This window comes from Sceloporus undulatus, chromosome 4 (assembly GCF_019175285.1).
Source record: "Sceloporus undulatus isolate JIND9_A2432 ecotype Alabama chromosome 4, SceUnd_v1.1, whole genome shotgun sequence".
NCBI classification, from domain to species: Eukaryota; Metazoa; Chordata; class Lepidosauria; order Squamata; family Phrynosomatidae; genus Sceloporus; species Sceloporus undulatus.
The window spans coordinates 17,632,429-17,657,309 of NC_056525.1; the positions used below are offsets into that span (position 1 = coordinate 17,632,429).

Consider the following 24,881-nt stretch of genomic DNA (forward strand, 5'->3'; position numbering starts at 1 on the left):
CTCTATTATGTTTGGGAACTAACAAGAGCATTTAGGCATTATAGTGCCTGGAACAGGGTCCCTGATTCTCCTATATATATTTTACTCCATACTGAGGAATAGAATCTTGTGAAATAGTTGCAAGGAATTTCAGGAGGCAAGAAAGTACTGTTCCATGAATGGAAGCCATGGCCATGCTGAGAGAAGAAGGGGCTTTCAAGTCTGTGGATCCAAGCTCACCCTCAGCTTGCCCGTGGAGCATCTCCTCTGGGGCCATACTAGTGGCAGACCACTGTCAGCAGAATGCCAATGCTTGGAAACCCTACTGTGGGCAATATCAAGAGGACTTCCAGGGCATGACTCCCAGCTCACTGGCAGAACTCTCTCTCCTGGCTGAGTAACACTTCTACCATACCCCATGGCCCTTTGCATCTTATGGCCTCCACCCCATTTTCACACACACACACAGAGGATGGAATCCTGTATGACACATACAAATTCCTCACGCATAACTATGGCAGAGCTGCCATTCAGCAGCTCTTAAACATGCTTAAGCTGCTGCAGACTGCTGCATGGCCATACCATGGCTGGGGTGGATTTAGAAAAGAATCTGGCTATGTCCTCATAGTCAGACACAGAATGATTACATTACTCTTTCAAGTCTATCAGGATCCTATGGAAGTCTTAACAGACGATGTTATAATTTTACATCTGGCAACAGGGACATAGCAAGTTGCTTTTCCATCCCCTCTGCCCTCCACCAGCCAGAAAATGGCCATGGGGGGAATGGTAGCAGTTTGAGAGGATTTGGTTCTTGTAGAAGGAGGAAGGGAATGCCACAATGCCTAAATAAAGACATATGCAGATGTAGTGTGGACTTTTACATGTGGTATTTCACTAACTGGATGCCAGGCACTGCCCTATGTGTTCATAACCAGCATCCAGATCTGTCAGTGTATACACAGCTCATCTGTCACAAATCTTTAGGGGAGGGACAGATAAAGAGAAGTATTTTGTTTATATTCTCTTTCTGTTGCTTACCCAGGGCTCACCCCAAGAATTACGCACAATCCAGTATTCTGTTCCATTTTCAACTCCCCAACCAGCAACAGAGACCATGTGGTTCAACAAATACAGGAACTGGTGTTCTGCATAAATTCCTCCAGTGTACTCATCCAGCTTCCGAGTAGTCGCGATCGCGCAACTGTTTTAAATGGCATTATATTGATTTAAATGTTAACCAAAACCAACACCTTTCATTATCTGCTCTGAATATGACAGTATCTAAATGAGTTCAAAAAAGAACATAAGCCAGTTTTCTTACATATTATGCAACTCATGCACAGTAAGAAAAAAATATTGTGATGGATATTCTCATTGGATCAGTTGGCGCTCCCATAGATTCATCAGTGCAATTCTGTATGTGTCTATGCAAAAGTATGTCCTTGTGGATTCAGTGGAGCTTATTCCCAGGAAAGTGAGGACAAAACTGCATTCTAGAGAAATTAAATGAAAATTGGCTGGTAATCCCCTATTGCTTTCTGGAACAAGTTAGGGCATCACTAAATGTAACAGCAGTGTGTCTTATAATTCTTAAAGAGAATAGAGGTGGTTGTAATTTAAATAATCATATTTGTCTGTTCAAACGTCCTGGTAGAAATCCAGCAAGTTGTGTCTTGGTAGACTTTTTCTGTGTAAGCAGCAATCAAAATGGTTCAAATAGACACATTCAAATTGCTTCTAATCCAGTAAACAAGAATCCATTGTGAAGTCTCATCTACTGTTGGATCTAACCAAAGAAGCCCAATCAGATGTTTGGCTAAAAGTCTTATGAAATGTTAAAACAGAACGTGCTTCTGTGAAGAGCAAAATTATAATTACAAACACTATGTGGAAATCTGAAATAAGTTTGTAGGTGACTTTAAAAATTGTGTAACTAAATTTTATGAGCAAACCTAGCAAGTATGGTCCAAAAAGGGGAAGAACTGCTTTGATTTAAGATGTTTTCTCAAAGGGGCCATTCAGACTACCTTTTACCCCAGATCAGAAACCGAATTATGCACGTGAAGTTCATATTCACCCTGATTCTTCCACAAGCGAGATCGAGGCTTGCAAACAATTTGATCCGTTATTTAAAAAGGGCTCTTTTTAAAACAATTACAAAAACACTTCCATGACGAAAACGGAAGCGTTCCCTTTTAATAGTGCCATCCGGGATCCCACCAGGAGGCTCCCGTCACAGATCGATGATGCTGGGGTGATGGGAACAGAGCAGAAGGTGTGATAAACTCCATTGTGGCAAGAGTGGCAGTTCTCTGATCCCAGTGAAAGGTCCTTGGACTAGGACTCTGGAAAAGCACAGTTTGAATCCATGCTTGGCCATTGGGCCTTGGGCATGTCATACACTCTCAATCTCAGAGAAAGGCAAAGGTAAACCCTGTCTAAAAAAATCCCACCAAGAAAACCCTTAGCATCACCATAAGTAAGATATGACTTGAAGGCACACAACAATAACACAGGCTTATTTGTAGGGCTTCAGAAGAACAGCAAGAGGAACAGTTTGTTTTTTGGAAAAGTATGCAATGACACCTTCCACAAATTGGTCCTCTGAATCATCCTAGGCTGCAACCCCTATCATCTTGTGCAACTAAGAGAATAATGAAAAGGTTTCATGTATCTGGCATTTGTCATAAATTGGATAATGATTATTCCTACTCATTGCTTGATAACCTTATTGATCCAGAAGGGCCCATCCCAATAAGCATGATCAGTGAAATTTATTTGCAAAGTCTACTATTAAACCAATGAAGCCATCTGAATTTCTTTCCTGCCTTTAAAACCAGCTTTGTATAGGAAAGCCGTTTATGCTTTTAAACACACGCACGTTGGTCTTTTGCTTGGTAGTTGTTGCAGGTCTCATCTGGGATGCCATGGTTATGTGCATACTCCCAGACAGAACCATCGTCTCCTCCATCACGACTTCCTGCATTGGCACAATCAATGACATGCTGAACAGAGAGGTAGGCTGAGGGCCAGGCACCTTTCCTCTTGATATTTATGCGATCTGAGAGAGAAAAAAGAAACCAATTCAAACTAAACCTCTTCAACATTCTGTAAAGTACATATATGTACTTTATAATCTAATAATCTAATATATAATATAATATCCAGGGGTTTCAAGTGTCAAGTGCTAAGACATATATTTAAAAACCAATGTCAGAATTGTCCCAACTACAGAAGTTTTGATTTCTATGTATGACTGTGAAAGTTAGACAGAGAAGACTGCTAACAGGAAGACAATGAACAAATTAGAAATGTGGGGCTGGAGAAGAGTTCTGCAAATATCAAGGACTGCTCAAAAGACCAATGAATACACCTTAGAGAAAATCAAGGCTTAACTTACACTAGAAGCAAAGGAGACTAAACTGAGGATGCCATACTTTTTACATCAGGAAATGTCATGACTCACTGGAAAAAGATGGTAGTGCTCAGCAGAATGAAAGACAGTAGGAAAAGAGGGAGAGCACATTATAGGTGGGTCGATTTATTTAAAGAAGCTACAGCCCTGAGTTTGCAAGACCTGAGCAGGTCAGATGATGACTGGGGATCTTGGAGGTCTCTCATTCATAGTTTTACCATATGTCGAAGTCAACAATAGCAAATAATAACAATGACAAAATATGGGAAATCTTCAACATAATCTCCTAATGATTTCATAGTTATTTTCACAGATCCTCTCTTGGGGTGAGGTTCTGAACTGGATCAGACTAGGGGAATTAAATACCATCTTTCTTTTAGTTAGTCTCTGAGTACTACAAGATCCTTTTGCATTGGAGAGTTTTTGAATGGAGAATCTTTGAATGGAGTTTTGAATGGAGAGTCCAGGAACAGAACCCATGCATCTGAGGAAGTAGACTCACAACTATGAAAGCTTATGCTACCAGCAGTGGTCACACTAGGGTTGGTGTCACACAGTGTGGCCACTCATGGTGTCACCCCCACCAAGTGACTTCCTCCTGTACCACACCATACAGAATCCATACAGTAATTTTTTTGTAATAATTTTACTCCAAGATTGTAATTCCCATATATCACTGAATGTAATGGTAATAGTTGTGACATAAACAACTAGCAAAATTAAAATACTTTTAAGTTACAATATCATATGCACAGCCTAAATGCACTTACATTTACAGAGTTTCATGTTGTTAAATGTTTGGTAAGAAAAGAATAGAATTTTAAGAATACTTCTAAGGATGCTAATCAGTCTGTCAGTGAATAAGGTTGCTTCCTAGAGACATCTCTCTGCCACTCTTCCTGAATTAAAAATTGAGTAGTATCTCTATTATCCCATTAATAAAAAGCAGCACTAGAATGCCTCTTTATTCACAGGATAAGTGCACAATAATCGTGACATTGCCTGATGTCATGTGAAAAATTTCACGCTACTTCCAAAGCCCTGTCCCTCCACCAGTGTATTGTGTCTTGATGTTTATGTGTAATTTTAGTAGAAGGAGGGAGGGTTAAAGGAATTAGGGAAATTTTATTATTGTCTGTTTATCTGTTTTATTGGACTGTTGTTACCTGCCTAGGTCCCAGAAGGGAGAGCCAGGATATAAATAAATATTCTATTATTATTATTTAAATTGCCCAATATTGATGGGAGCATAACACTATGCTCCTGTCTTTTTTTTTGCTGTTTGATAAAGTCCATAGAAGAGGGGATTTCATCAGGGTATCTCACTCTTCTAGGTGGCTGTTGTAACAGAGAGAGCTTCATGTACAGTTGCACCAGTATAGCAAGATATTAAACCTTGATGGTCCCTGTCCTCTTCTGCAACTGGTTGCCAGAGCAGAATTTTCAGGCTATGGTTTCCCTGTCTCAATGTATATGAAGACACCATGTGTTTCATCCTCCTGCTTTTCTGACTCCTGGGGGAAGGGCAGACAAGCTTTGTGCCTTCAATATCCCTGCCTGCTGCCGCTGGTTAATGAGTTTGGTATAGGGGTTGCACCAGGAGGAGGAACAGGGTGATGGCTGCACAGCAGCCAGAGCAGCAAGCAGGGTGAGAACAGGCAGGGTGAGATCCTTTGATGGGAGTGATCATTTTCTCCTGGAGTTTATTATACCGTGGAAAGGAGAAGCCAGGCATAGTCAGATGCGCATTCTAGACTTTGGGAGAGCTGATTTCAGTAAATTTAGGGAAACACTTGAGGTGATTCCATGGTCAGGAATACTAAAGGAGAAGGGACTTCTGGGTGGATGGGATCTTGTTAAACGGGAGATACTGAAGGCACAACTTCAAACTGTTCCAATGAAGACTTTGTAGTGTTTGGAATATGCAGAGATTCTAAAAGTACCCCAAGATCTGATCTGCCAGATTTACTGCAAATGCAGGTGGTCTGTTCTCCTACTGATTAGGAAACAGCAGACATTTGCACTACCACCATCCCAGCGAGTGATCTCTGGTCAAGGAGGAATTGCAACAGGGGGATCCTGTTTCTGATGGTTGCATCAGAGATCATTAGTGAGAAGAAGGTGGAATTATCAATCTGCTGTGTCCTGATCAGCCAAAGAAAAAACCCTGTTGTTGTTCACAACCACTTCTGCCCAGTAAGCAGAATCAGGAGGTGGGCAGGCAGGTGCAGAGACTCTACTTAGCTAGACATAAAAGTAGTTATGTAACTAAGTAGCTAATTAAGAATCTCAGCCAGTGTTTTTCTTGTCAAACATGGCAAAACCCAACAAATGAAAGATGGCAGATTCAAAAGGCAATTTGTAACTTGATACAAAGGTAAAGAACAAGGAAAGAAAACCCAGGCATTTCCCTGGATGCATTCCACATGACTGTGTGTACAGTGCGCCTGCGCCATACGCGGGCGCACCATACATGGCCTTGAGCATACGCGCTCAAGCCGCGGGGCGTGCGCGGGGCGGAAAGGGCAGCGCGTCCCATTCAATTGAATGGGCGCACACGCCCGTTGCGCCCCGCGCGCGCCCACGCCGCCGCGCCACCTCGCACGAGCCCCATTGTTTCCAATGGGGCTTGAGCATAGGCGGAATTCACCTTATGCGGCGGGATCCGGAACGGATCCCCCACATAAGGCGAGGAAGCACTGTATTTTATAATACTGCACAAGGCTAAAATCATTTCTAGCCATACCTGCTAAGGCGCTGGTGCTGGCATGAGCCCAACAGGATCCACAGTGCTGAGGGAGATCTTGGGTTCGAGTAGCACTTACATAATTGACACCATTTATATTTCTCCAATCCCAGCTCTTGGGCAATGCAGAGATGTCCAAATATTAGTGGGATCGAGGATAGGTTCTGCTTGGCCAAAAAAAAAGTGAATAGATTAAATTTTGATTCCACATTCAGTGACGAAGGGATAGGCTGCTATTTCTCAATGTTGTTTGTTTCATTTATATGCATCCTTGAGAAGCAGAAGGCAGATTCTTCCTTTTCCACTTTAGTCTCACAACACCCTAGTAATGTAGGTTACACTAAAGGAAAGTGACTAGCTCAGGGTCCTCCTGGGAAACTCGTGAGTGAATTAAAATTTGAATTACCTCGCCATCTCCCTCAATCCCACTCTGACATACTATTCTGTCCTTTCTCAAACCTAGTGCCCTCCAAAGAGGGGTGTTATATGGCAGCACATTTCTGCTCGGTTTTTAAGATCTTCAGAGGAGACCCCTTTTCCCCACTAATCTTAAGTGACACATTCAATGAAAGCATCTTTTCAGTGGCTACTGCCAGTCTGTGGAACTCCTTTCCATGAGAGGCTAGGATACCCTACTCACTACTGTCCTTCCACCAGCAATCATTATCATCATCATCATCTTGTCTATCTTTCTTTTTCAGACTTTGACAAACTACTGGCTATTGAGGATGAGGATCTTAACCCTTAAGAGTTTCACTTGAGTTTCACTTTTGGGACAAAAGATTTGCTATCAATACAGTAAATAATAAATAATTTAGAGGGATGACAGCCTGAGCTGCCCTTCTAATCTAAAGGTAGAGATTCTTTAGCTCCCTAGATGTTTTGGATTTCAGCTCTCCAAATCCTCAGCCCACATGACCAATGGTAAAAGGCAGTGGAAGCTGTCCCAAGACATGTGGCCAGCTATCAGTCCTGCAACCCTGCTTTTATCTGGCATAGTCTGACCTCTCCTCACATGACTGCTCTTGCAACCTTAACATTTTTCTCCAGCATATAATCTGATCACCCAGGATCACTTCAGAGACCTCATGTGATTACAGCCTAAAATAGGAATTTGACCTGCCTCCTGCAGAAGTATCCTAGAAAATGTCTGGATATGTTAGGAAGACAAATATTTGGACTATATAGTTCCAAAAAGATTGAAGGGGAGATTATTGTTGTGTGCCTTCAAGTTGTTTTCATCTTCTGGCAACCCTATGATATCACAAATTCTCTTGGGAAGATTTGTTCAGAGGGCGATTACCTTTGCCTGCCTCTGAGGCTGAGAAAGTGTGAATAGCCCAGTGGGTTTCCATGGCCAATCAAGGATTTGAACTTGGTCCCCAGAGTGGTAGGCCAACACTTAAAGGGGTTCAAATTTGCAGGTGTCACCATGCAATCCTATATATACACTAATGCCCACAACTTGAAAAGTTTAAGATTATTTGTGTGTGTGCACGTGTGTGTGCTTTTAAGTATTACTTACTGAGCTTGATTGAACCTGAGTTTCCCATATCCACACACTGTCTGTTTCCTAGGACAGTATGGTCAACAGTGAGTTGTAAAAGCTTTTCCAGTTTCAGGAATAGATCCTTTCCTAGCTTTATGAGACCCGTGACGTAGGACTTAAGATCCCCCACCCCAAATGAAGATTGAATGTCCTCTACCAGCCTTGTCATAAAAAGTGAGAAAATGTCTCGCTGTTGTCCCAAACCCAGGTTCAAGGCAGCTCACAACATTTAAAAGATATACATTTTAAAAGTGTGTAAAGAGATCCTGCAGCACATTTAAAATTAACTGTATGGAAATATGTTATAATACTGTATAACGATTAAGTCGGCTCCAAGTCATTTCTGACTTATGGCGACCCTAAAGCAGCAGACCTATATTGGCAAGTTTTTTCAAAGAGGATTTGCCATGGCCATCCTCTGATCCTGAGAGAAGGTGACTTGCCCAAGGTCACCCAGTGGTTTCATTAGACAAGATATTGTATATATTGTATATAATATTATATACATATATAATATTATATACATATATATATATATATACCTATAAAGCCCTAAATGGCTTGGGCCCAGGGTACTTGGAGGACCGCCGCTTTTCATATCGGCCGGGAAGCAATTGTTGAGGGTTCCTAAGTCGAAGTACACCTTGACTGCACAGAGGGCGTTTTCCAATTCGGCCCCGCAGCTTTGGAACTCCCTTCCTGGCGAGCTCCACTCTGTTGCCTCCCTTGACCTGGTTAGGAAGAAGCTCAAGACCTATCTCTTCCAAAAGGCTTTCCCCCATGTGTCGTGATATCTGCTCTCTCCCCATCATATAAGTTGTCTTCCAGCTAGTTTTGTTTTGGTTTTTATTCTTTGTAATTTTATGGTGTTTTTAACTCTAGAGTGTTTTTATGATGTGTATATACTGTTTGTTCAAATTGTATAATGTTTTATACCCTTGTTGTAACCCGCTTTGATCTCCTTTGGAAAAGCGGGCTATAAATAAACAGTATTATTAGTATTATTATATGATAAAATACTTAACTGAATACACCAGGAATAAGCACTTCACTCAATCTCCTCCCCTTTTGCCCCCCTGGCATGAGGATTAGTGGAAGGAAACACATTTTTCCTCTCTATCCTAAACACTTCCCCAACCTCTCTTGCTGCCAACACTGCATTTGCCTCCTCCAGCCCTGGTGGCTGAGGCTGCCTCCGCACTGCAGAAAAAATCCAGTTTGACACCACTTTAGGGGCCATGACTCTGTGCTGTGGAATTCTGGGAATTCTGGGTGCATCTTAGTGGGGACATACTAAAACAAATGACAGTATCTGCCCATAGAGAATCCATATTTGCCCATAGAAAATCATAGTATACTTGCCCATAGGGAATCATTGGAGAATACCGGCCCATAGAGAGTCAAAGGAGAATACTTGCTGATAGAGAATATAGAGTCTGGATTGCTAAAACATTCAACACCAGAAAAGGAATCCATAAAGGATTCTCTATGGGCAAGTATTCTGCTATATGATTTTCTATGAGCAAGTATTCCCCAATGTTTTCCTATGGACAAGTATTCCCTAATGATTCTCTATGGGCAAGTATTCCCCAGTGATTTTTATGCGCAGGTATTCCCCAATGATTCTCTATGGGCAGGTATTCTCCAATTATTCCCTATGGGTCAGTATGATTTCTCTATAGGCAAATATTCACCAATGACTCTCTATGGGCAAGTATTGTTTCACTATGAGCAAGTATTCTCCTATGAGGAGATCCATACAGGACCCCCCCCCCCCCCACCCATGAGTTTGAAATCTCGTGCATATTCAAGCCCATAGGCTTGAATGGGGGGTGTGCATGAGGAGCATAGTGGTCACCCTCCGCAGATTTCCAAGTCCGCGGACTTGGAGCAGTGACTGTATATTACTACCCTTCATGCACAATATTTGTGACTGGAAAAGTGGTGTGTTAATTTCTTGCACATGTTTCTTTCTTGACAATCCTGTAAACATCAGCCTGGAGTAAATATGATATGCATCCCTCCTCAATCTATGTCTTTATGTGAAATCTGATACTGAAATTCATGGCAACAGTTATTGCTAATGATACTGTATCATGAAATAGTCAATTGCGACTTACCTGCAGGGTACTTGGTTGCAACCACTGTGACATTCACATCCCCCAACAAAAAAAGTAGCAAAGAAATTTTATGTATCATCACAAATTCCCTGAAGGTTTTTCAAAAAGATACAGGTCTTTGGAGTTCTTTATGGTGGGGAAAACTCTCTAAATGTAAGTTTCATTATTAGTTGAAAGGTATCGGCCAAGAAGCTAAGCAGATGAAGTTTAAATTGCCTGAGAGTTTCCATCTTGAGTTTGCTAAAGGGTTTTAATTCTTGAAAGCTGAGGCACGGAAAAAGGATCACTATGTGAAAGCAATTTCCAGATTTAATCTTATAAAGGAATACTGGACTTCTGCTACATTTAAGAACAGTTGGAAGCAGCAGATTTTGGGTTTGGCAAACTGTTGTCACTTCAGGAACCAGATAAATTCAGATATGTGTGGAGGGCAGGCAGAATGAAGACTGCAGGACTGAGATATATGCCTTGGAGCAGCCCTGGACCAAGCTGATTTAATTAAGACCTGTATCTGGACCTTGAAGTGAGAAGACAATGTGATGGCAATGGCAAACTTTTCATGTAACTATGGATCTTGCCACTAGTCTGGACTGCATTGAAGTTGCTCCCCTCTATGTTTAGTCTTGCTTCTAAATGACCAAACAAAATGGGTTTTATAAGAAATATATTGGCATCCTATGTTCAGGATGTTGTCAACTTACGTTTTTTTAAAAAACCAAAGCATATGTTGGTCCTTGCTGCAGATCAGGACTTTGGAGTTGGAGGCCAGCTTAGCCTGTTCCATCCTGCTATGGCCTTTTCCCCACTGGGAGGCCATCTCATCTCCCACAAGGCTCCTACATGTTACCACTAACTTTAAGCAACTTTTCAGAAGGAAATTTTAGCAGTGAAAACTGTAAAAATCCAGATTTTAGGGGAAGCTAGGGGTGTTTTCACTCAATGTAGTATGGATAGGGATGTTCAAGATGGATCTAATGATACATAAAAGATAACACCCAATCTGGCCCTGAGCAGTCAGTGCAACACTAAAAAGACAGGGAATAAATTAAAGGAGAAAAAATATGCTGAACATCCTTGCTGTCCACCACAGGGCATGTGGTTCATCAAGCTACTTCTCTTTTCCTTCAGAGAGTTCTTCTGCCAAAGAAGATGAGAAGCAGATCGAATCTGAAGGAAGGTCCCAGGGGGTAGGATTTGCTGTAATATTAAATACAGTTCCTTTCTTAAGGGCAGAGATGAACCGGGATTACAACTCCAGTCTTTCAATCCGGAGCCTCCCCTCTCCCCTATCTCTGAAGGGCTCATGCCACTTACATTGAATTGGAGTCTGATTCACAATTCACTCCTGTTGGTAATCGATTCAAAAGAACCCCTCATCTCACTATGAAAGCGGATCTCCATTACCTCCCTGTAAAATCGGCTTTTTTTCTGGTGCATTTTGTCTCATCCCCATGAGGTTGTACTGTTTTCAAAATGCATGTCAATCATGTGAAATCATCAATGACGTAAGCGTTGTCCCTATCCAGATCCTGGATCTCCCGTCCAAGATGCCAGGGGTATTTTAAAAACATAATCATTGAAATTCCGTTTTGTGGTTTTGCATTATCCCGCCTTTGAAAGGGGTTTGCAACATCAATGACTGAATTTTCTATGACTTTTATTAAAAAAAACAACACCATGACAATTGGGCACAAAAGGCAACAACGGAAGCACTTGTAGGGGGCGATGGCCAGGCGGGGGGGGTGGGATCGGAAAAAAAATTGAGGAGGGTGGGTAAACCCACCCGCTGAAAGTTGTCCGACAGAAGAAAGAAGTAGTTTCGGAGCTGTTTTTTCCCCAATACTGACACTCACTTCAGAATCTAAATTCTTCTCAAAATAACCTCCTTCTCACACCTATGACCTGACAGAATGCCAAAATAAAGCTGCTTCCGGTCTCTTTGGAGGTATGCTCTTAAATGATGCATGGGTCCTAAGAGTCCGGAGGTCGCGCCCAAAGCCACACTCCATTCCTACGACTGGCGGGCCAAGTTGGTGCGTTTCGGATTTTAGGGTGCATGCATATTACAAACAGCATACCTCCAAAGCGCCCCGAAGCAGCTTTATTTTGGCACAGTCTGTAAACAGGCCTCTAGAAAAAAAAAATGGTTATGTTTGTCTTTGCTTTGCTTCATTGTAAACGGAATCCTCACATTGCGCCAGAACCAGTTTTCAAATGGGAATGAGTGGTACATTTACACGATCAGCAATTTGCTCTATTCATAGTGGGAAAAGGGCACTAGCAAATACGCATTTATTCATCTCTTTCTTTGCTTAGCAAAGAAAGCATCGGTGAAGCGTTAAGCCATTCCAAAAATTTGAAGGCAACAATTCAGAATTCATGTTATAGTAATTAATAAATGCTCCTTCTTAAGATAAGGAAACAGGTAACCTGATCCTTCAAAAAATCCTGTTGAGAGATATACGCCTTCCCCAGAATGTACTCTCCTTTTTTGTGTGGGAAGGATAGCCCAAGATCCCCCGCTGGAGGTTCTCATGGGTAACAATAAGTTGATCAGTACTCTGTGTGATGCTGGCCGTTTAATCAAGTTAAGATCTCAGCTTGGTATCATACGGGACAAAGTGACGTAGGGATAACTAGGGGATGTTCAGCTTACCTAACTCATGATCTTGAGTGGCATTTTTTGTAGCAACTTTGCCTTCCTTGAAAGTCTAGGCAGCAGTTGTGCAGGAGAGTGCAGACATAAGCAAAGAGTGTGTGTGCCAGGATGCGGGCGGCCACCTGGGAAAATTATGGGCATGGACTTCCAGTGGGGCATATTAGGCTCTTCAGTTGTTGTGATGCGTCCTCCGTGGAAACCAGGATGCACACCGCTCTATTTCGACAGATCTCCAAGGGGGAAAATCTCTTGCAGATTTCAACTTTTTTTTTAAAACGAACGTGTACCTTAGCTAACAAGCCATCAAAAGAGAACTATGCTCCAACCTCTTGTTGCTTTAGTTATTCACTTCTCCCTGACCACCTTAGATGTAGGGCTGGGGTCGTAGGGGCTTCCTTCTTTACTCTATTGCCCAAACTGTCATTAAAGTCAATTCGTGACTAGATTGCATGATTCATCTGAGGACGCATTTTATATGGTTCTGCTTGCATGTGCTTTTTATCTCAGCTTCGCATCTCTATGATTGTCTCTGACCGACAATCATATGTGTACCTGGCCAAAACTAACCCCCACCACTTTTCACCCGTAATAAACTATGAACTTCCTTTCAGAAACCATATAAAAAGTGTTTTTCTTCATTCTTTCACGTATTAAGCATATATTTGCTTGTCCCCTCTGTGAATGGAGTCTCTCCATGGGAGGACAGCATTCCACAGCATGTAGCTGTCAGCCTTTTAAAACAAAATTCAGCGAAGGAGATCTCATCACTCTCTACGCGCAATTGGTTCCATGCCAATGCTCTTACTGTCACCTAATTCTTCTCATGTTCCATTGCCATCTCCCCTCATGTCCCGTAAAACCTTAGCCTTGCCCTAACCTCTGACTCAGCAGAGAACACATACCTCCTCTCTCTTGTGCCGGCCCTTGAGGTCGTTACAGGTCGTATATCTATCCCTCCGTCTTTTTCATCAGGATGATACAGCCCAGTTCCTTCCACCTTTTCCTCACGTTTTGTTCTCCATAGGCTTCTCCTCCTTGTTGCCTTTTCTGAACTGTTCCCACTTTGTCTCTTAAAATGAGGGACCCAGTGCTATTGTAAGAAGTAGCGGGAAGTCCACCTTGGTCTTACATCTGCCTCTCCTTCCAGTCTCTTCCGAGTTGATAGCAGCGCTCTCTCCGTGCTGGACGGGCATCGGTTGACAGGCCTGGGGACAGGTAGTACAACCCCAGGCAATTGTGGAGCGGAGCCGTTGCTATAAGATCGTGGATTCAGTCCTCTCCGCGAATGCCTCACACCCCGCCCCCCATCCTGCTTAATGATACTCTCCTTCTGCCATTACTTTCTTCAGGATTTTATTATTGCTGTCCCCCATCCAATTTCCGTCCTCTTCTGTAATGTTGTATGAAGCGGTCTCTCCCTATGCCCCGTATTCATTCCTGCCTTATCAGCTTGCACTTTATTTCAATTGGCCTTCCTGACTCCCATGATTTCCCAGTAGGTCTTCCAATGCTGCATTGTTTATTTTGGTTCAGTTATCATTCCATTTTGGCCTACCCTTGTACATTTGCCTCGGGTTCATTAGAACTGTGTGTTTAATATTTTTTAATGTGGTTTTCCATTCGCACATGCTTTTTTATACATTATACATCCGGACAGATTGCATCTAAAAGGACAGTATACCATACTTTCCAATGTTAAACTAAATTACCCCTTGTATTATTTTCATTTAGTTACTCATGAGTTGTTTTCTTCAATCGTCCATTTCTCCTTATTTATGTTGTATAGCTCAAAGGAGTATCCATAAAGGTCAATTGTAGGTCCATATACTTAGCGACGGACCCACTAAAACAAGGAGACCTCAATTGCAATGGACATTTTAATCGTCGGTCTACTTAAAGGATTTTTAATCTTGCAGAATGAGTAATTGGGTTTCAAAGGCTTGCATGTATCCTTTACCTCCGTTTTGTCTGCTGTCATCACACAATTAGTAGCACGTTGTCATCCCACGCACCAATATCAGACGCTCCTGGTTTGAGCAGGCTGAGAACTTCTCTTACACACGTTCATTTTCGCCACCCGCCATTCCAGATCTTTCTTCCCTTTGCTCCTGGACGCAAAATAGGGAGATAAATACTCTCGGCACCACAGCATTCTTATGATCGAGGGGCAGTGCCTTCACCACCCTCACTATGCACAGGAAGTTCCAGATAGCAATGCTTTCCTGCTTCAGTTCTGGATGGTCAGATTCAATAGCAACCATGATTTTTCCTTTTTATCTAAGGGATACAATTTGACTTACACCATCTTTTATATAATTGGACTTTTAGCATTCATGGAGTTTGGTATCCAATGGGCGTTCTGGAACCACACCCAGCAGCTGCAAGGGCCCATTGTATTTCATGGGAGATTGGTAGCTCCTTACATAGAATAGGATATAGAAAGGGTAGGTAAAGGCTGACTAAAGATAATTGCTAAAGCTGCAAATTGCTTGCACAGCCTGGTAGAGGCCTGTGGGGACACTTTCATTTAACAGGATCATTTGAAACAAACAAGAAAATACTAATGTTTTATCCGGTAATAAGATATATACAGAAAGAAAAAATATAGAAGACATAGAATAGGAATTTGTATTTTTTAAATCGGAATTGTTTTAATGTTTTCTCATTTTACTGTTTTACTTTAAATCCCATGATCAGGTGAGATAAATATATAACAAACAATTTATTATTGTGTGCTTATTCCCCCCCCCCCCCCCGATTTATGGGCACAAGAAAAATATCATGGGGTTTTCCTGGCAAATTTGCTCTGAGAGGGATTACCTTGCTTCCTGGGTGAGAAATGTGACTGCCGGGTTACTGATGATCATGGCCAGGGGGGAATTAACCTGGTCTCCAGATCCTAGGGGTCATTAGTGGTGAAAAAATCCAGAATGATTGGGTTGAATTCATTGTTTCTTGCATCCAGAATGCATCCGATTAAATTTTAGGGAGGGGCTGCAAAAAACAACCTTTGGGATAACTGACACTGGTGTTTTTCCAATTTTTTTTAAAGATTTGCGTGTTGCCGTGTGAATACCAATGCGAATAGACTAGATTAAACTCTGCATCCTTGATGTGTTTGATACATTACATTGCCGCTGATGTTTTTGAATGCTTGTATGGTGAGCAACCAACTAAATAGATGCACAGAGATGTGGTCCATTGTGTGAAATAAAAGCGGATTGAGAGTGAGTTATTTGAAAGGGACATAAATATGGCTGAAAATTATGCTTTCTTGCTTTTGTTCTGTATTGGCTTTGCAAAGAATCGGGGTACAGAGACTCATAGATGAGCTACGAGTAAGTGCTGGCTATGTGGCACTACTTTGTTCCTGTGTGTGACCTAGTACACTACCCTCTACCCCTCTTCTCTAGAGAGCTCTGAATACAATGCTCTGACTCTGCAGTGGCCTTAAAGAGAACAGGCTAAGACCTTGCATAAGTACAGTGGTACCCCGGGATACGAATGCGCCGGGTTACGATTTTTCGGGATACGAAAAAATCCCATAGGGATTTATTGCTTCGGCTACGAATGTTTCTTCGGGTTACGAAAAAAAACCGCGGCGCTATTTTCTGCCACGGAGGGCAGCAGAGGCTATTTTTCCATTAGCGCTTGGAATTCGGCTTAGAATGTATTTGGTTACGAAATTAACCGCGGAACGAATTTATTCAATTTCGTAACCCGGGGTACCACTGTCTTCTTTGCATTGCTAGTATTCTTGCCTTCAGGACTCAAGCAAATGTAGAGCCACTAAGACAAAATGCCATGACCATTGCGTGGACAGTAAATGCAACCAATTATTTGTTGTTTAGCGACATAGCCAATTAACTGCCTGTTGTATATCCTGTGTGTCTAAATAGCCAATTAAGCTAATGCTATGTAAACAATGACTGTGTTTTGCTATAAAAACTTTGGAAATGGCTATTGGGTGCGACAGCATTTTATCACCATCTGCTGGTGTGCTGTTGTATTGGCCAAATAAAGTGCGTTTGCCTATGGAACTTCAGGTTCTCGTGTCATCTTAAGGACACTCCTTTCAAATGAACATGTTGGGCTGTTTCCCTAAACAATTTTTGTTGTTCTGCTAAAAAAAAAGACTCTGAATGACCTCTTAGTTAACACTCAAACAGTATTACATGCTGGCTCTCCCCCAAATTAAATTTTTGAGCTGCTCATAATAAATGTTTTTTGTACACCCACCTCCATGATTTTAAACTCTCCAGAGCACCAATACTTCTTCCTATATCCATCAGAAACATTTGATTGCAAATGAGAAAGAGAAAGGAACCTCCTTGCACCAACGAACAGAGGAAGCCAACAGGGGCCCAGCAGTGCTCTAAAACTTGATTAGTTACTTTTTTTTTTTGGGGGAGGGAATCTGAGCTGTTTCCTCTTGTTTTATTCCAGTCCCCCACTACATGTAAATTGATAGTTAGAGATTACAGTATTAAATCTTTCCAGGAAAAATGCCTTCACATTTCGGAAAAGGTCAGATTGTGAGTGTTTGTGTGTACTTTTAATCACCGTCATTTATGGTGACCCATGAGTTTGATAGGGTTTTCTCCCTCCCCCTGGGGAACCCTGCTATAAACACATGGATTTTGAGAGAACTGTCTTGACATTTGTAGGGAGTTCAAGGCCAATATGATATTAATTCTGGATAATTTATCTAGATCACCGAGGACGATGCTATTAACAAACCCTTGAATAAAATTATCACGTTCCATCTGCAGACTTGCCATTTGTTACCAGCTGATAAGGGTTCTCCTCACCTTATTAACAGCTGTTGTGTGTTTAAGGATATGGCTAAAGACGTGGTTTTACTATAATTGCATTTCTTTACAAGCATGTGTCAACTGGACAGGGACTTGGGGGAGGAGGGAGAGACCATGAAACAACATGGTAATTAAAACAAAAATCTACAAAGTTGATCAGTGTCTAGTTAGGGTGTGGGGAATGAAATTGGAGAGGACTCCTTTACTTTAAATGGTTGTGCAGAAGAAGGCACTTCAGCAGGTTTTGCTTGCTATCAAATTGCATGATCACCACACCTGCTGAAATCCCCTCTTCTACACAACCATTAAATGTACAGGAGCCATCTTCAGCTTATAGAGTGGCCATCCTAGGAGATACACAATCATGTATCAAGCTCTGCCAAAAGTAATGCGAGAGTCTACCAGGGAAACTCTGAAGAATGGAATGAATATTATCCACCACTGTACCTTGGCCAGTGTCTGTCTGGATATCAGCTCAACAAGGGTCCTTAGTCCGAATGAGCCAAGTGCTTTAGGTGGCAGGCGTTGGAGGGCAGCATTGTGCACCTCCCATATCCTCCTGAACTCTCCCTACCCAGCAGTAAAACTAACCTACTGCCCCTAGCTATGTCAGAGGGACTTTATCCCTTTGCCCTCCTCTCCACAATTCTGCAACCAGGGATTCACCTCTCCACAGCTTTAATATTTTTAAAAAATTCCAAGTGCAAAGCTTGATTTTGCCATTTTATGTACAGGGACACCATTTAATACGTCATGTGTATATAATGGGCTTGAGTGTCCTGGATTTTGGTTACCCATGGGAGGTCCTGAAACCAAACCGCAAGCGTACCAAGGGCTCATTGTATAGATGTAAACCTCCAGTGACATTGCAGTCATCTTCTGTACATGGCAGTGAGAGGGGGTATTATTTTACCTTTTTCTCAGCAGCATGATGCCTTGCTAGAGCTTATATTTAGCAAGAAAAGGAAGAAAGCAGAGCCCCTCCAGACCTTCATTCTTCCCTTCATGTAATGAAGTGAGCTGGCGTCCATGAACTACTTCTGCCCAGTGAATGTTAGGGGCTGGTTCACACTGATTATTGTGTTATAATTCCATTTTAACTGCTATTTGCCCATTATGGAATCCTGGGATTTCCTTTTAGGGAGGGCTATTTGATTTCTGCCAGAAAACTTGGTGCCTCCCCAAACTACATATGAATTTCAGGATTTGATAGCACCCAGCTGCAGTAGTTAAAGTAGTAGCTAGTGTTGTTTGAAGTGTGAAAGGGCCCTAGGCTTCAATGCGTTCACACAGTTCTAGGTTTCAGAGAAAAAACTGAGAGGCCCTATTGTTAACTGCCTTCAATTGATGTTGCACTATGGTAACCCTACGAATGAGACCTTTAAGTCAACCTAGCTCAACAGCCCTGCTCATCTATTGCAAATTCATGGCTTCTGCGGTCTCTATCAAAATCTACCATCTGGAATGTGTCTTCTTCTTTTTTGCCTTCAAACTTTACCAAGCATTATAGTCTTTTCTAGTGAGTCTTCTTTCAACGAAAGGCAAAATATGACAACCTCCAGTTCATTTATTCTTTATTTTTCATTTTATTCAAAGATTTCTATTCCTGCCTTTCTTCCACAATGGGATTTCAAGGCAGGCCATCTTTGCTTCTAGGGAAAGTTGGGGCCTGATTTGCTCTAGAGCCTTTCCTTTGGTTCCCATGGTATTTCAGAGGATCTGGAAAGATTATTGAAGATGGTCAAGGCAGAAAGCAGGGTTACAATTGCACTTCAAGAATTTATAATAATAAAAAAATGACAACAAAGATTAACTACATAATTTTAAAGCTAACAATTGAAGAGATCTCAAAACTAATTTGATTTTCCATTACTTGGCTCAGTGATTAATCGTTGGAGACTGCAGTCAAGAATTCTAGGAATACTTTGCCTTTGAAGGCAGCTTGAAGGGGACTAGACAAGATCCTGAAGGTAAAGCATATATATTAAATACTAAAGTTAGGATTTTTATGCGTCTATTCCCATTTCTATTGTAGGTTGTGAAGCTGGACATTGAAGAAGCTGATGGGGTGGTGGGATCAATAATCTGAGATGTGGTGCTGGAGAAGATTCTGAGCTACCATGGAGAGGGATCCTGTACCTTTAATGCTTGCATAGAGGGATTCTACTTGTTCAACTTGTGTGCAGAAAATATCATATGAAAAGCCAAGTTCAGTTCTTAGAAGAAGAAAGTGAAGATAGGTGGAAGGAATATTAACACACCTATGATACGCAGATGACCCATACTCTAGCAGAACGAAACATCGACTTGGAACAATTACTATGGAATGGCAAAAGGAAAAAAAGTGAAGGCAGGCTTGCTGCTGAACCTAAAAAAACCCAAAAATTATGATCTGGATGATCTACATACATTTCAACTAGACAAAGAGGAAATCAAAATAGTTAAAGACTTCCCATATCTTGCATCAAACACTGATCAGAATCAAGAAATAAACGCAGAGACCAGGAATGGGAAGGGCAGCCATTAAAGAACTAGACAAGATCCTAAAGTGCAAAGATAAAACTCTGATACTAAAGTGCGGATTAGTCAAGTCATCATTTTCTCTATCTCAATCTAGGATGTGAGAGGCTGGACGGGAAGAAAGCCAACGAAAGAAAATCAATTCATCTGCGATGTGGTGCGGAGACAGAGTGCTGAAGGATACTACAGCCAGCCAGAAAGGACAAATCAGTCCTTGAATAGCTAAAGCCTGAAATCTTCCTGGAAGCAAGCTGATCAAATTGAGGATGACACACTTTGCGCACATGAGAAGAAAGCTGGCTCATTGAAAAGACAATAACACATAGAAAAGATAGGGTGTAGTAGAAAGAGAGGAAGGCCGCCTGCAGATGGACAGAGTTCATGCGGGAGGAGGCCAGGGCTTGAATCTAACAGGATCTGAGCAAAGCAATAGAGGATGGGGGGCTTGGAGTCTTTTTTCCGCAGAGTCACCATGAGCCAAGGTTCAACTCCACTCCAGGGCAGTTAACAACAATAGTAGCCTTTTACCTGGTTGTGTGACCAAGTAACACCTATGAAATTTCCTCTTCTAAGAATCATTAAAGATGCAGGAACTCTCTCCGTTTTCACTCACCCAATCCTAAAAAGATTGTGAACAGGGATGCCATTTACAATAGAAGGGGATTGATACAAAGGGCGGGGCAAGATTTCAAGCAGAGGGCCCTTTCATACAATACAATTATAGCCGTAAGATTCCACTGCCTGATTCCACTTTACGGTTAATCTAGGATGTGGAATTTAGGGAAAGGTTATTGTGAATTTCTATGCCAGTTTTCTCGTGCCTTCCCAAAGAGAGAAGTTGGATGTTTGCATTCCAGTCACCTCACATGTGCTCCGAATATATGGGATGGAGGTTTATCACACAACTTCATGGCTCACTCTACATTTTGGGGGATGCCTTTTGTTACCCACAACTCTTCCATCATGCAAACCACTGTTCTTTTCATCCAATACTATTTCTATCAGATATATCTGGCTACAATTCTGGTCATCTGTATTTTTAAAGGGGGTTTAATTACACATTAAGATGGTGTGAAGTGATTTGAGCCATTGGATTTGACTCTGGAGAGGAGGTTCAAATCCCCTCTTGGCCATGGAAACCCAATTGGGTGAATTTAGGCAAATCACCACTCTCTCAGCCTAAGAGGAGACACTGCAAAAACCCCTCTGAAAAAATCTTGCCAAGTAAACCCTTGTGATGGGCTTTGCCTTAGTGTTGCATAAGTTGGAAAACAAACTTGAAGGCATGCGCAGCAGGCAGCAACAATTTCTTCTTCCTAGTTTTTCATATAATCAGCTGTGCTGTGAAAACCCTTTTCTACAGAGCTTCAGAATGCAACTTTTCTTCTGGACTGCAGATCTCGAATCTCTCAGCCATCATGGACCACTGCCCATGATGAATGGAGAATTTGGGCGATATAAAGTCTCTTTTTTTAAAAAACCAAAACTTATTTTGCCAAATTCTGCCTAGATCACATGACACACTCCAATGCAGCTGATGTGCGAAGCATCACAAATGCTGCCAAAACAGTGTGGTGCTCAGGATATCGACATCTCCCATTATCAGTAGGAGACACACATGGCTGTGGCTTTACACAGGCTGGGATGTCGGCCATGAAATTTTGGCCCAGTACACACTGCGGAACAGTGGCGGGATGGGGCCAATTTTAGGGTGGAGTGCAGCGCTCCTCACACTCTGAGCCCTACAACACCACCGCCGGCGCCATCATAGCTCGGCCCATCTACATGGGCCACTGGCATGATGCTTGCATAGAGGGATTCTACTTCTTCAATTTGTATGCAAGTTGCGGTGCGGTGCAGTGCAGCATCCAAATGTCACCATGCCATGTCATATGTGCATCATTGCTGTGTGTGAGTGCACCCCGTGGCACAACAATGGTTGCCTGGTGCATGGATTTCTAAAAAGAACTGCACGCCGTTGTTTGAGTGGTGCAGCCTCCTTGCAGCAAAAAACGGGCAGCACAGACGCCCCTTTGTTTTCTGGACTCTATCAATAGGGACAAAGAGTACCAAGTACTACTTGAAGGGGAAAATATGTCGGTTAAAGTGTGTGTTTATTATTATTCTCTCTTTCTCTTTACTATCGCTTGCTATCACACCAGTATTGCTTACACATGCTCTGTGTGCTTTCTGCCATTCCTGCTCTTCCCAGTTCCCCCACTAGAGTGGCTTGGTAGAATAACCAGAGGATGTTCTCTCTGCTTTCTAGATGGCCATTCCTTCTCTCCAATATATATTTTGTGGTCCTGAATTAGATTAGGGCACTTTTCTGCAAAGTTAAAGATAAATAAAGAACAAAACAGCCCTATAAACACATGCTATACGGTTTAGCCTCCAAGGAGCAGAGAAGGGACGTGATTCTGGTAATGTTCAGAGGTCAGGAAGGGTACAGTGGATCCTTGTTATACGTTGGGGTTTGGTTCCAAGATCCCCCGCTGTCTAACAAAAATCCATGTATACTCAAAGTCCTCATTAAGTATATGACATAGCAAAATGGTTTTGTCCCTAATAAAAATGGAACTCAAGGTAAATTTATACTTTTTTGGAAAATTTCAAACGTGTTGTATGCTTGAATCCGTGTATAAAAAATCCGTGTATAAGAAGGGTCTGACTGTACTTTTAGACTACAAATCCAGCATCCCTCAGCCATAAGGCTATTTACTTACATGCTCATGTACAAGTCTAGAAATTTAGGTCAAAAACATTGATCCAAAATGTTTTGGTTAAGTTTATCCATTGGCGGTAATAAGTTTTATTACTGTATCTTAACTCTTACTTAAAAGAAGGAACATCCCTGGTGAAAAGCAAGGTATATACTGTCGTTGGAAGCACTGACCCCCTCTAGTCTCTATCCATCCAGCCTTAAGCATAAGTACAACGAGGTACATTGCTGGATTTTGTAGCAGGAACGTAGCCAGAATTTTAGGAAGGGGGGGGGGGTCTCCGACTAAGTGCCACCATATTAATGGGGCTTGGGCACGGTGGCGCTGCCGCATGCACCATTCATTTTTCTAATGGAAGAGCGGGTCCGGACCCAAGAACCCCCCCCCCCCTTGCTACGTCCCTGTTCGTAGGTTCTTTGAATTGTTTTACTTTGCTTCATTCTTTAGTTACTTTGCATATGCCCCTAGTGTTACCTTCAACTTAATCATGGGCCATATCAAAATTCCATAATTTTGACCCAAACCTGCCCTCGACTTATACAGAGGTGAACTTATAGTGAGCATATATGATATTTGCCTGGTGGCTGAGGCATGTGAAAGCTTGTAGTTTTGTTTTTGTTTTTAAAACGTTCCCAGCTCTGTTCGGAATGCATGGGTTCTCACAAGACACACTTAATGCAGCAAATGCTCTTCTCAGTTTAAGCCTTTGCATATTTGATGTAGTTAATACAACGTGTGAATACTGAAGAAGGATGTGTGGGAAGACGGATGAAATCTACAAGTTCCAACCATTGACATGCCCCACCATAGCTAAACTAGTTTTATCCAAAGTTGCCCCCTTTACATTTTTAAAAATCAGAAGAAGCCAAAGAGGCCCTTGTAAAAAAACTACTTTGGGCAACAGTGTGAAATCACCAACAAGCAGCATTCACTTGCTATTCCTACTCTCCAAACTGCATTTTTTCTAGCTGCTTTTAAAATGTCTCAGTTTTGCTCTTCATTATATTTCTCTCCTTGGTTATTTCAATTGATGCAACTGATTTCAAGTGCAATAGTACTTTGGGGGCAGGGGAGGGGGCAGGGAGAGGAGGAGTGGAATTTGCCTTCCCAATGGACTCAGGAAAACGACAAGGGCTACAGAAAAGGAAAGATGGCAACTCACAAAAGTTTATTTTTTGCTTATCAAATAAGCACCACCTGCTTCTTGTCCTCTCACACAACCATTAACAGGTGCAAGAGTAGCATGTAGCTAATGGAATGATTACAGGTTTTATCTGATGGGCAGGGGGCCTGATGGACCTGAGCTTGATCTTGTCTGGCTGGACAGCATCCAGTTTTTTTAAGGGAGACTTTAAAAAGTCTTGAACCATTGTGAATGTCATATCAAGTTTCTGCTAGCATTCACTATACAAGCCCATTTTGCAGAGAATTATGGCAGCCCACTGATATTGCAGGAGTGATCCCTTTTTCATCTGAGAGAAAACAGTCAGTTCTCTTTGCTGAATCTCATATGCAAAATGTGTGTGAAATTGTGCTCTGTCCAGAATGGTCAATGTGGAAACCCAATTGGAGCTAAGGTAGGAGGATGGCTTTACTAATGTTTTCGAAACTTATATGGGAGACAGTTTTTAGCACTGGCATCTGGTGGGGATTTTGCCAGCATTGGGATGAAGAAGATATTTCCCACACTTGTTCCATAGCAGAAACATGGATTAGAATGAATGACTAAGTGATGAATGCATGAATGAATGATTGAATGAAATAAGCATTACAGAAAGAATGTAAGAAGAGACCTGTCTTCTCTATTTGAGCCCATACATCCATAGTTTGGAAATTTTACTTATTTGAACACATTGGTCATGCTGACTGGGAGAATTCTAGAAAGTTGTTACTTTGTAGTACAAAGAGTAAAACTTCCAAGATCTTCCTTCATCCAATCCGTCTCCTGATTTCAACAAGTGAACCAGATGCCACTGAAAAGCCCACAAGTAGAATATGAAGTCAGTAGCATCATTTCATTGTTACTTCCCAGAATACACTGGTCCCGGGATACGAATGCGCCGCCTTACGAAATTTCCGGGTACGAAAAATCCTTCAAAAAAAATGTTCCGGTTACGAAGGTTATTCGGTTACGAAAATTTTTGGGTTTTCGGGCTATTTCCACGAAATGGCTTTTCCATTAGCGCTAGGTTTTTCGGTTAGAAGTTCCGGGTTACGAACCGGCGGCGGAACATTATTTCGTAACCGGGTACCTGTAATTCAGAGGCACATCCCTGATTTGGGGCCCGTAAAGCACCATGGCCATTAAGAATTTGCCATGAACTAGAAATTTCTTCTCAATACGACAAAATAA

The 24,881-nt window shown here is 41.9% G+C and overlaps 1 pseudogene; it reads right to left on the reverse strand.

Moving 5' to 3' along the window:
• Positions 1-2,758: 2,758 nt before the first annotated feature.
• Positions 2,759-24,881, reverse strand: part of LOC121928646 — a 40,405-nt pseudogene continuing 18,282 nt past the window's right edge.